The sequence below is a fragment of the Dendroctonus ponderosae genome, unplaced genomic scaffold (assembly GCF_020466585.1).
Source record: "Dendroctonus ponderosae isolate FM_Combo_2020 unplaced genomic scaffold, Dpon_F_20191213v2 Dpon_F_20191213_5, whole genome shotgun sequence".
In the NCBI taxonomy this organism is placed as follows: Eukaryota; Metazoa; Arthropoda; class Insecta; order Coleoptera; family Curculionidae; genus Dendroctonus; species Dendroctonus ponderosae.
The window spans coordinates 444,832-458,398 of record NW_026018715.1 but is presented as its reverse complement, the minus strand read 5'-3'; the positions used below and the strand labels follow the sequence as shown (position 1 = coordinate 458,398).

At 35.4% G+C, this 13,567-nt stretch overlaps 2 long non-coding RNA genes across 2 annotated transcripts; both read left to right on the top strand.

Annotated features, from left to right (window-relative positions):
* Positions 1-1,569: 1,569 nt before the first annotated feature.
* On the top strand, positions 1,570-4,605 carry LOC125504534. Its single transcript, XR_007281554.1, has 2 exons — positions 1,570-1,761; positions 2,308-4,605. It is a non-coding gene; the product is annotated as an uncharacterized LOC125504534 (long non-coding RNA).
* A 976-nt stretch (positions 4,606-5,581) lies between these two features.
* On the top strand, positions 5,582-11,575 carry LOC109546923. The gene is made up of 2 exons (XR_002172827.2): positions 5,582-5,807; positions 9,381-11,575. It is a non-coding gene; the product is annotated as an uncharacterized LOC109546923 (long non-coding RNA).
* Positions 11,576-13,567: the final 1,992 nt, after the last annotated feature.

The following is a 13,567-nucleotide window of genomic DNA, read 5'->3' as shown; positions in this document are numbered from 1 at the left end:
GTGTTTTAATTCTCTCTCTAACTCGGCTGGTTCGCAGATTCTTCTGGCTCTTTCGGTGAGAGTTTTGATGACTCCTCTTTTCTGACTGGGATGATGATTTGAACCACTGTGCAGGTACCGGTCGGTATGTGTCGGTTTTTTGTACACTGTGTGGCCCAGCTTTCCGTTGGTTTTTCTGGTCACCAAGACATCCAAAAAAGGCAGTCGCCCATCCTTCTCCACTTCCATAGTGAATTGAATTTTAGGGTTTATTGAGTTGATGTGCCTCAGGAAGTCTTCCAGTTCAGTCAGACTATGGCCCCAAACAACAAAAGTGTCATCAACATAGCGAAACCAACACTTAGGTTTCCTCACGGCTGTGTCCAGAGCGTTCTTCTCAAATGTTTCCATAAAATAGTAGTCAACTTCTTGTACATTGCCGGGGTCAAAAGCTCTTTAATTTTGTCTTCGTAGTTGAATGAAGACATGACCACAGTTGCATTGCCCTTATCAGTCCTTATAGTCCGCAGCAATACTTACTAGTTGTGCTATACTTTTGTAAACCCAACAAAACCCTGTAAACATTTTTAGCTTCGGACGAAGGATGCATAAGTAACTGAAGAGCTCAGCTAATTTCAGACGCTTTTACGGACACACGTTAATGTACAACCGTTTGCCTACCACACATCGATAAATTCTGTAAGGCGGCTCGGTAGACGCAAGTCGTCCAGTCCATCTTTGGTTATAATTTATTCATCGTCTAATGTCAAATGTGAAGTGCATGACAGGTAATCGATCGTGCACAAGCTTGCCAGGTCTACCGTTTTCAGGGTGGGTGCTACCGCCCTACCGTTAAGCCTTAAGAATCTATCGTTACAAACCTTAGATTAAAGAAGTTTTATTTTTAAGGTTAAAACTAAAAAAGGAAAAGTTTCCCAAATTAATTTATTTAAAACGAAACAGAGATATTTGTTATCCACTAATAGTATTGTTGGTGTAATGCATTTGAAAGAATACATAAATAGGAGAGAGTACTTCAATTTAAAAATTGATTAAAAGCTCTTGCAATATCATAATAATAACATGTACAAAAGTCTGATAGCTTTTCTGACTCAGAAGAGTGTTTTGAATTAACTGAAAAATAAAACATGTTTTTTTTTTATAAAATGATATATTTTCTACAATCTTTTTGTCATCAATTATTTTTTAGGTGGCAAACCTTATGTACAACGGAATAATTATTTTTTATTTATTATTATAGCTTTTTCATTAGAACAAAAAAATAATCGAATTTTACTGCTTTGTAGAAACTTTTCAAAAATATTTTTCACCTGGCGCCCGTTTCGGTAGTCATGCTGCCATCTATTTTTTTGACAAGTTTCGACAACGTAATAAAATTAGGGTATTTTATTTTAATTTTATGTAAATTAAGTTATTTAAATCAAACATTTTGTTGAGAAGTACATTCGAAATCCACTTAAAAAAATTCGAAAAATAGAAATTTGGGGCATTAAATTATCTACCGTTTAATTTTTAATACCGTTCTTTTCTTATCCAATCCACCGCTTTCGATGTTCCTGGTCTGGCAACGCTGATCGCGCATGACGTATGATACGTACACGATACGAATGCCGAATACGAGCACGAAAAGCACATGCGAGAATAATTTGATAATCTGTGATTTGTTTCATGTTGAAACTGCAAATTCTGGTGTCCCAACAATGGTGCAATTAGAAGCAAAGTGTACAGCGATCGTCAAATACAGTCAAACACAGTACACGAGTAAGTAAACAGTCGTGAATGGCCGGATTTATTTCGAGCAATGAGAACGAATAAATCATCTGGCATCATTATCTTCGGTCATGGCGACGTTTATAACCGGCAAAATTCCATTTGTTTTGTTTTTGCAACTGTTTTTAACTTAAGTAGGTGTGATCATGTCGGCTGAGTCTCTCCGAATTTTTAGTTTTTTCTTCTTTCACCTTAAAGAACTCTCCAAATTAAGCACTTTTAGCGAAAAAAATCCATAAATTAAGCCAAAAAACACTCACAAAGTTTGAGAAACAGCACCATTTTCAGGCTATATTTGGAGTGTTTAAGTTTGAAATTTTGTAGTTTATGGTCGGTCCAAAACTTGCTCACTGATACTGGAGAGAGGTGTAGTACTAATATCACCAGAATAAACTAGACAAACATCAATAGTTTTCTATCAGTATGAAATTATTTCTGAAATTAGAATAATTTAATTTTTCAAAAAATGGTGCATGAAATAGCAAATAGAAGATTGATATCAGATAAAAATTTTATGTGGAACTTTTTCTGCTTCAGGATTGGCAGCGCTGCATTACTGGCAATTAGCCAGCTTATTAGAGGCGAGGTGGCTGTTTGGTATGCTACCATATCATCTCGCAACTTGGTTTGTTTAAGTGTGGTGGAGTAATACCTTCAAATCTAATCTAGCTATCAACAAGAAGCTTTTTTTTATCAAACCAGTAAGATTTTTTACCTCCATTCTCGACTGGTCGTTTTTCTTGCTGCCACCAAATGTTGGAATCGAGGAATTATTCAAAGTTAATTAAAATTTCATTCTTCTCTAAGTTTGTCTCGCTCAAAATTAATAATTTAGCAGTTCAATAAAGCATGCCCATAAATGAAAAGTCAACGTCTTAACTTTTTGCCAAATAATTAAGACCTACGTAAATTTATACGCTAATTGTTACTCTTGTAGGTACGTTGTAAGTTTTTATTAGTTAGCATGAATCTGGACCTACGTCTGTATGAATTGTCGCTAACGGTGGTCCATAATAGGAATAAATGGACAGATTTGATTTGATAAAAAAACACTATTGCTAGGATTAGTTCATGCATTTGTTTTGAAATGTTTTATTGTTTAGAATGGAATATTGAGAAATGTGTTCAATAATTTTTAAGTTGATCAAGATTTACCAAAAAGAAAAGTTTCATGTTATTAGTTATATTTTATATTTTATAATTGTCATTATTAATAACCAACTTCCAAATATTCTAAACCAAACAATTAAAAATTTGTACCACTAAGCAATTAAAATAATTTTTTTTATAATATGAAACCTGAAATGAACAATTTTAGGTATAGCCAAGTTAATGAATTAAGTTATTATTTGTTGGAACACCAGTTTTTGTGAAAAAAAAATGTCAGCTAACACAATTAACAACGAACAAACAGGCTTATAAAGCAAACTTATTAGTTGTCCATTTTCAATTTTTTCTTGGGTATTCAAGTTTCTGTTTTAGAAATTGACCCACTTTAGATGCTTAATAAATTAAGTAGTCAGTAACATTTAAATTTTTTCCGTTTTAAATAAAACTTGAAAACAAATTTGAGCATAGAGTAAGCAAGTAAATTTATGCAGTTTTTTTTGTGGGAAGTGAAGAGCTAATAAAATTATTTTAAACAATGGACCATTTGAACATAAATAGTGAATATCCATGTCAAAACTTTAAGTTTCAACTTCAAATAAATATTCTAATAATCTCAATTCTCCGCATTCACATATCTATTAGTGTCATATTCCCTGAAGCGTATCATCTTGTACAGGGTTATTGATTAAACTTTGGCCACCGCGTTTGTGCATCTTAGTTGAAATTTAAAGAAAAATGAAATAGAAACTTTGTAGATATTAAAGTCTAGATTATTTAAAGATAATTGATGCAGGGTGTCTCAAATTCGAGTGGCAGACCAAACTAACTTACCTTTTTAAGAAGGAATGCCTCACTTTTTATTGCATATTCGAACCATTCGCACAATTCTAGGCCTGTTCGATATAAATCTTCTATAATGATTTTTAACTGTTTTTGAGTTAATAACCAATATTGATTGCTTGCTAAATGCAAAACTTGTAGATACTAACGTCTAGTTTATTCTAAGATAAAACCAATTGATACAGAATGTCTCAAAGTGATAGACCCCATTTACCTTTTTTTAAATGGAATGGAGCACTTTTATTGCATATTCGAACTATTTGCACAATTCTAGGCCCACTCGATACAAATGCTTTATAATAATTTTTACCTGTTTTTGAGTTAATAACCAATATTGATTGAACTTAGGCCACCCCGTTTTTGCATCTAATTTGAGATTTAAAGAAAAATGTTAAATCTTCAGTCCCCAGCAAATAGTCTGCGCATTTACATTTTCATACATTAAGCGTTTCAGTTTGGTCCGGTAAAGATGTATTTCCGCTTTATGGCAAAAAAATTATTTGTAATTGCTCTTCTACTTGACCATGCGTAATGAAGAAACAAGCTATTCGGCAATAAAAAGACGATTTGCATTACATCCAATGCTGAAAGAAAGGAAAAGGAAAGGCGAATACTGGACTCAATACAAATAATTAATTGATGACGATGAAAACTATTATGAATATTTTAGAATGAATAGGATTAGCTTCGAGTGCAATTAATTTTTCTAAATCCATTTCAAATAGTACTAAATTAAGATAAAAAATAAGTTTGTCAAACGACGATTGGAAATCAACTAATCTGATTCTGAATCTGACTTTATTCATATTTTGTGGTTGATTAGTGACCGTGATGATAATCAGCAATTAATTTTTCAATAGTGGGATTTTCGGTCAACGGATGGTGGCAAGATAAAACACTACTTTTTCATGGGCCAACGTTTCGACTTTATTCAAGTCATCCTCAGGGCTCTAAAATGGAAAACAGGGGTTTTCATCCTAGAGCCTGGTGGAGTTTCAACACTTAGTGTGTGACATTGTTACACAATACCAATTAAAAAAAAAACTTAAAACTCAACTTCACAACAGATTAAAAATTAAATTACGACTATCCAGTTTAAATATTAAAAAATTACATTGGTTTAAATAAGTCAATAATGGTCAGTCCTGTCTCAAGAGAGTTTAAAATTACATAAAAAATAAAACGATCAGGCAGTCAAAACTATAAAACACACTCAAAACAATAATCTCATGTCAATAAGATTTGAATTAAAAAAGAATAAAAAGCAGTGAGCAAAGGACGAAACTAAGTTGGTAAAAAAGTTTCAAGTCAAAAAAGGGCGCAAAACAGCGATTGGTGATACAAAGACCAAATGTAGGTTTCGGAAGAGACGCAATCATGAAGATACGTTCATTATGTAATCACTGACCTATGAAGGCAGTGCCATATTTACTCAAGCGTAACATGCTTCTCAAGGGCAGGTGTATTACTAGACTGGCTGTTTTAGATTTTCTGGAAGGCTGCTAAGAATGTCTCGCTGACAAGAAAACGGAATACTCCACACACTCACAATTTCTTTTTCGTATTTGTAAAAACTTCATTTTTCAGCTATTAGTATATATAAAATTAATTTTAGTTGTTGATATTATCCTTTTGTATAAGGCTATTATAGGCTTCACTCAGATTCTCTGTGTGAATTTTAGAAGAGACACAGAGAATCTGTGAAATCAACCACGCTCAATACAACAACAAAGGTCAAGATACACTGGATATTGTCTCCAGGAAGATAGTGAACTAGTGAATAGATGTTCGGGTTCCAGACACAGAGGAGCAAGTACTGGATATAATCGAATCAGGGCCTTCCAGGGATACTCAGAGCACAATAACTGACACTTTCCCAAGCACCAAATAAATACCGAGGAAGGGCTGCAGTCCTACCACGTTTGTACGATACACATAGTAGAAGGACATATTAAGCTTACTGAACACCGATTCAAATGGAGCAGGAGTTAATTAACTGAATTCGAGAAGCTGCTTGATAAGAGTGGATAATAAGAAGATTACACAGGCAGGACCTTATTTGGAGTTAACACCAACACCAATTCGAGGTTATCTTCTTGAATTTACCGTTTATCCTTGTCTATTTAATTGTCACTTTCCTATAAAATTTCCTGGTTACCGGGGTTTTAATAATTACGAATCAACAGGTATTTGCGCAATGTTAATTAGGCAGATTTCCTTGAGAAACATGGCTGTCTTCTTTGTGATATAGTTTTTTGCACATATTTCAGTTTTTAATAACAATCTGTTTACTATTTTTTTTGTACTCCTAAAACAAAAAACAAAAAAAAAACTAAAAAAATTATTGATATTTGATCTTCAATTAATTATTGCAGTTGTTCAATTTTTCTTTATTTAGGACAATGTGGCTTCAATACACGTCTGCTAAGTACTACCTGACACTCATTACGTCAATACCTTAATGGGAAAGCGTCAAAATAGCAATTATTTGGTAATGCACTCGTTGAACTGATTTGATATATAATTTTTAATTTAATGTAACCGATTAGACAAATTAGAACGGTTGAGAGACTTATTTCTATACCAGCTATATTTTGCATCTTTTAAAAAACAAGTCAATTAGCGAAAAATCTTGGTGGATTTGGATGTTTGAGCCTTTGTCTCTTCGAAAGATTCGCTATCTTCAGAAAAGCATTCATCAGAATGCCTCGACTAATTTTTAAATATTATTCAAACACAAATCGAACATCTTAGTTAAGCCAGTTTGTTGCTAAATACATTTGTCTACGTAGTACAAATATCCGGTTTAAAGTTGTATGTGTAGTTAATGAATACACTTCTACCATCAGGTGATAATAAAATGTTCCCCGTTGGATCCATTCAAACGCCTAATTCTTTAAACTCGTGTTTGAAAACTTTCATATTTAGATATTACCGTATTAGTATTTTCCCCATAATTAAATACATTCTTTTAGGTTATATATACTGGGTTCTGTGGGTTTATTAAAATTCAGATAAAGATGCAGTCATATTAACTTATAGCCCAGTTGCAACCTGAAATGCAACCATCACACACAGAGGGTCCCGAAATTAGGTGGCCAAACTGAAACAGTAAAATCTGCTCTCAAAAATAATATTAATTTTTCAAATAAACATGTATCGAAAAATGATCTCTAACGGAATATTTTTAAAGTCATTTAGTTGGAAAATGGTGCGTCTGAGTGCATTAAGAGTACCTTTTCTTCGTAAAATACTTCAGGTTTCCACAATTTGTAGGAAAACGGTTGATTTATAGTGTCAGAAAAAAGTAAGAACTTTTTTGTACTTCTACCCCCCCAAATGATACGTCTATAATGAAATTCTGACAGTTTTAATTTCAGATTTAGATTCAGCATATCAAAATTACTAAAAGTTACGTTTTGAAGTTCAACCGTTTAGAAATAATTTGCAAAAAACCCTACTATCGAGCCCCACTTCAAGAAGGCGTAGCTCCGTTAGGGAGCATTTTTCGATACGTGTTTATTTGAAAAATTAATATCATTTTTGAGAGCAGATTTAACTGTTTCAGTTTGGCCACCTAATTTCGGAACCCCATATACAGGGTGTCCCGTAAGCTCATGATCAAAAGGGTACTGCGATATTCTTTGGACCAAAAGAAGACGATCTGACCTAACTTTTATTAACAAAAAATGTCTGGTTCCTCTGCTATTGATAGTAAAATTTCTTAAAAAAATTTAGCTTTTTCGAAATATCGGGAGAATGGTTCGATGTAATTTAGTGACACTCGCTGTGAATTTGTTCTTATGTAAGACTCATATTTTGATGAAACAATCGAGTTCAGCCGTTTTGGACAAGTGGTAAATTCTTGAGTGTTGTGGTACAATAACTACCAGAACTTTATTTGGTGGATGAAATCAACTCATTTTTTTAGGTTGATGCACTAATCATTTATTCACAATTTTGTGCTCTTTGTAAAGTCTTGTAGCATTCATAGTTTTTGCATAAAAAAATATGTCTATTCTCTAGTCACTTAGCAATGCTAGATATTTACTGCAAATTGTCTTCGCAAAACCCTAATACTTTGACCATGTCGGTCACTTCTTCATTAGAAAGTCAAAACGAATTTGTGAGATTGATTGACAATGATTTTATGCCTCGTATCACGATATTTGCAGTTAATGTCTAGTATTGTTAAGTGGCAAGGAAACAGAAATATTTTTTTTCACAAAAACTATGAATGCTATAAGATTTTGCAAAGAACACAAAATTATGAATAAATGATCAGTATATCAACCTAAAAAAAATGAGTTGATTTCATCCTCCAACGATAAAGTTCTGGTAGTTTTTGTACGACGACACTCAAGAATTCACCACTTGGCAAAAACGGCTGAAATCGATTGTTTCATCAAAATATGAGTCTTACTTAAGAACAAGTTCACAGCGAGTTTCACTAAAATACATTCTCCCGATATTTCAAAAAAGATAATTTTTTTGAAGAACTTTGACCATCAATAGCAGATTAGCCAGACATTTTTTGTTATTAAAAGCTAAGTCAGCTCGTCTTCTTTTGGTCCAAATAATATCGCAGTACCCTTTTGATCATGAGCTTACGGGATACCCTGTATATATTTTTTTTCATTCGTATTAGAAAATATAAATTTTGTTCAAAAATAAAGTACATTTATCTTTGACATTATCGATAATAGTCATTAAGAAGAGTTGATTGGAGATGAAAAGTACGTTCAGATATCTAATTGCATGTATCTCTGATGAACATGAAGTTTTGTTATTTTTAGCATTATTTTTGAGTTGCTTTCATATGGAAAACAATTTTATTATTAGTTTCACGAAAAAAAGTTACTCTTCGTAAATAGTTCTGGATGTTCTTCATTCGAGACTACAATCGTTAGATATAAAATTTTACAGTCGCATACGACGTTTCGCAGAAAATATGAATATTGCCCAACAATAAAGGACATTAATTTTTGAAAATATCGGAAACTTTAATTCTTTATTTGTTAATAGTTTGTTCGTTACCTTTTCTCTGTTGACCTCTATGTTGCATTGTTTTTGTGATGCATTAAAATAATATATACATAACAAAACAAAAGCTGATGTTTATTATAGATAGGTGCTATTAGACATCTGAACGTACTTTTCAGCTTTAATCAACTATTCTTAATACAAATTTTTGATATTGTCAAAAATAACGGAACTTTTTATATACCTCGGATACTACTGAATATACTACTATAATATGTGATAGTTACATTTTTGTTTAGAATTAATAAGTTTTCCATATGATGCCAACTTAAGGAGGCACACTACACTGTATCCTGTACTGACACCCGATAATAGTTTATGCTAAAATTATGTTTATGAGACCTCAACTTACAACTTGCATTAGTACATACAAGTTATATTGCTATTAGCAGTTTTATATTTTTTGGTGGGAGTTTCAACTTTTAGTTATAGTTATGGGTTAGTTGAAGAAGCTTCACATATTTTAAAGCTGAGGTACCAAACGTTGGATTATTGTTTGATGTAGTATGTCAGCTTTTGTAGTATTCTATCTCTATATCCATGAGAATAAAGTAATTTATTATTATGATTATTAATATTATTTCTGTTATTACGGCTATGTTTGTATTTTTGCATAGATTTTGTTAGCAAGTTCAGCTGTGTATGGGTATGCTATATGATTATTTTAAAGTCAGCCATAGACATGGCAGTTCCAAACCTCTGGGCGTACATTTTGAAATGGCTGTAATATGACTGACAGGTAAATCTATATGCTAACTAATTTAGCATTTAGCATTAATATGGGTTCTAGCTGAGATTGGCAATTAACACGGCGATCCGGGTTTTAGATGTCTCGACGACTATTAGAGATCTGGTGGTTTTCAAACCTTCACTTCGCCTCCTTTCTGAAATTACACGTTTTTAAATTTTTGTATTATTTATATACTTTTGAATGATTAGCAACAATTTTGGGCTAGGTAATGTTTATTGCGAGTCCTCAATGTTTGATACCTATTTGCACAGGACGTTGCCACTGTACGTTTTATTTTTCAAACGTATAAAATAAAAAAATTAAAATTGTATTTATTTTAATAAGGTAGCGGGTAGAAACTTCCATATCATCGCCAGGAACAGTTCTACTTCAGGGACGCGACCCTGCCTACGCAAGCCTTGCTGTCTCCTCGTACATTATTTGAGGAAAGCAAGTCCCAAACCATAGATCCCAACCAACACCCTCATTCCTAGCACATCGTTATCCCGTCATCAACCAACTAGTCAAGGTGGGGCCATCAGTTGAGACAGAAGCGAAATATTAATTCCATTTTGCCGTTAAATGTTGCTGTTGGTCACATAGCGATAAGGGTTTTATAGTATCCTGCTGGAGTTAAAAACGCTTGACAGGGTTGTAAAAAGAGCTTCCGAATTGTGGACATTGGTCAAGCTCGATCGAGAACCTTGTCCTTCGCTGTTCTTTCTCATTTTTTTCATTTGTGTTAATTAATTATTTAATTAAAATTAAATTTGGGGGTCACAGATCTTTTGTGAGTACCAGCTGTAGAGAGCGTCTTGATCGGGCCGTTTCATCCACATTCTCACGCATTGTTTGGATATGGACATCGTAAGTGTTTTAACGACAAGTGTGTTTAGCGTCTTCAACTGATTGAGAATCAGGATTTTTCAATGGTTTTTTTCCTGTTAACGAAGTTAAAACCCTGTTCTGACTATAATTTGTTTGATATTATGTGTGATTGGCTAACTTTCATTATATTATATTGTTCAAGAATGAAAACACGTATCTTGTTACTCTTTGTTGTTGCCAACTGTGACTACTTTCCCAGGGTTGGCAACAGATTATTGCACAAAAAGCGGCAATCTCAACCTGCGTCTGTTTAGGTTAGTTTATTGTACATTTTTTATTGATTATTAGGAGCAGACGCCAGTAGTAATAATATACTGAGCTGAGTTATTTCGTATCTGATTGCCTGCATCTTCAATTATTTTATCTAACAGTAAGCGGGTAGTAAATTCAACATGGTGGAAATGCTGCTTCATGTGTTGTCATAAATAGAAATCCAAAGGATTCATATCTGAAGAACACGGCGGTCAGGCAGTTGGATCTTGCTGACCTATCATTTCCTCTAGAAGTTATTTTTTAACCAATCCGTACTTGCCTGCCTCTGTATGATGGCGCATTTGTACGGAATGTACGGGCAGCAAATTATTCTTGAAAATACATCAGCGTTTACATTTTCGTTTGCTTGTAGACTCAATTAGTCCCACTAAGTGAATTCCCTTTTTTAAATGGAAAAACACTAATAAATTTACTGTTGTCATTTTTTTGCAAAACTTATAAGATATAATTTTCTATTCTATTTCATCCGAAAATAGTATATGTTTACTTTTTCTATTAATTGCACATCTTAGAGGAAGTTTGTTTTGACGATATAATGTATCTGCATTAAAACTGTCAAATAAATTGTTTAATTGTTTATATCTGACACAAATTCTGCGGTAAGCATGGTCTTACTTGTTAAAAAACTTGTGTCTGAGTAAAGAGATTCTGATGTCGAGGCAACTGTATGACTGCGGGTTTTTGCTGCAATTGAGATTTTCATTTTAGTAAATGGATTACTTTCCAAATCATTCAAATAATTACGGTTAATTTTTCTCATGGCTTGATATCGCCTTTTCTGGTATATTTCACTAGCTTCTTGAATATGTTTATATATATTCATATGAATATGGCAGATTTATTTTATGAATAGAAAATATCATACCTATACAAGGCATTTCGTGTTGAATTTAATAAATGTGGAGTATCATAAAATATCAACATTTTGTTTCCATTTTCGATAAAAAAAATGTTATTTTCAGTTTTAGCCGCAAAGCAGATCTATTGGTAGGTCCTTGGTTGCTCACTGTACGTTTGACATGAAGGCCTATGTTTGCTAGGTCTTGCATTATTTCACTTATTAGCGTTTGTAAATCTGCAGCACTTATGGTATTTTTTGTAAAGTAATACGAAATTGACGGTTTTCAATTTTGTCTTAAACCCTGAGCCATAGAAAGTAAATCGTGATGTGCTAATTCGTTTGTTCGACCCAATGATCCCTTATCAACGCGCCCCACAAATTTATTTGTTGACCTACCATACGCAAGACCTGAGCTGTAGCTCCTGATGTTTTGGCCGACTGATGGCTGTGGTGTGGCGAGAGCTGGGAATGCTCTGCGTGCTGGTGGTTTCTTTCTCGSCTGCTGCTTCTGTGTTGCTTTAGCAGGGCATCCGAAGAAGGAGGCTGGATGTGCGCCTCCGCAGTTTGCGCACCTCGCAGCCCTTTCCCTGGGAACTGGACATTCCCGGGATTCATGTGCGGCCGCACACTTGACGCATTTTGCGGCGGCTGTACATTTTGACTGGCCATGTCCATAGAGCTGACACCGGAAGCACTGTGGCAGCTGACTCTTGGCATGCTGAGATTCCACTCGGACTCTCAGGTTTCCCAGCGATCTTACGTCGAAAATGGCTTTTTCTGTTTTGGGCAGTAGCACCAGGACTACTGCTATCGGCTGGCCATTTTTCTTCCACCTCACAATCGGTGTTGGGTGGAATCCAAGTGCCGTTAGCTCTTCTCTGATTTTGGCGTCGATCCACGATTCAATTACGCCTCTGACCACCACTCTCAGCTGTTTCTCCTCCTCCAGCTGGTAGGTGTGGTACTGGTATTTGTAGGTATCCAGTACCCTAATCATCTGCCTGTAGTCTTCGGCAGTAGGAGGGTGAGTTCTAACTCCCTCCTTGGTGGTCACTCCACATCCATAATTTATTTTCTTCGCCATCAGTCGACCCGTGAATTCGTCGTATTTGTCCTTCTCGCGAAGGACAATTGGAGGCACCTTCCACCTCCGTTGACTTCTGGCTGGCTGGTCTTGGTCTGGGCTCCTCTGCGAGGGTCCCTTCTTTGTCCCGGATCTGTGGACAAGTCTTTCGCTTTAGAGGACACAGGCCTGGCTCGCTTCTCCCTTCGACGGCGATTTGAGCGTTGGTAGCCCTGCCGTCTGAAGAGTCCGTCACCGGGCCCCTGCCCTCCTTGGCGGCAATTGAGGGAGCTGCCGTCTCAGCGGGTCCCTCAACAGTTTTACTGTCGCTGCTGCTGGTGGAGGCTGCGCTCTGCTCCATTCTATCCTCCTCAGCCATCTCCTGCACTTTGGAGTTCTTGGCGGCTAACAGCGTTTCCGCCTTCACCGCCCGGTCCGTCCAAAATGCAACCTCCATCATAGTCGTCTCCAATTTGGCCTCGAGCGCCTCAAAGCGCCTCAGCACCTCCTCTGCGAGCACTGCTTTGAACTCCTCCATGTCCTGCAACACACAATTCAAACGAGAACCTCAAAGTTCAGCACCAGCTGAATAAACGTGCTGAAAAGCACACTAGTAGCAGCGTAATTCAAAACTTTAAGCAAGCCAAGAATGGTAAACTCTTGTAAAACAGTTTTCACTTTCATTTCCAACACTGTGATTCTGCAGAGCGCTATGCGTAGCACGATGTTTACTGGTCAAAGTATGAACTCTGTATCTGACCCACTCCGGTAGCCTTGCCGTATTTATATTAGCGCGCAAGGGCTCTTAACGATCTACGAAGATTCTCCATTTTTCGGGATTTCCATAGCCTAATCGACTGTTGCCGTTCGTTCTCGAAGCATCGAGCGTTGCCGCTGTGCGCTAAAAAATCAAGCCGCAACAGTACTTAGTGCATTTTAGAGTGATAATATTTTTTGCGAGAGATATTACACAATAATACGACAATATTATTATAGTACACTTTATTAA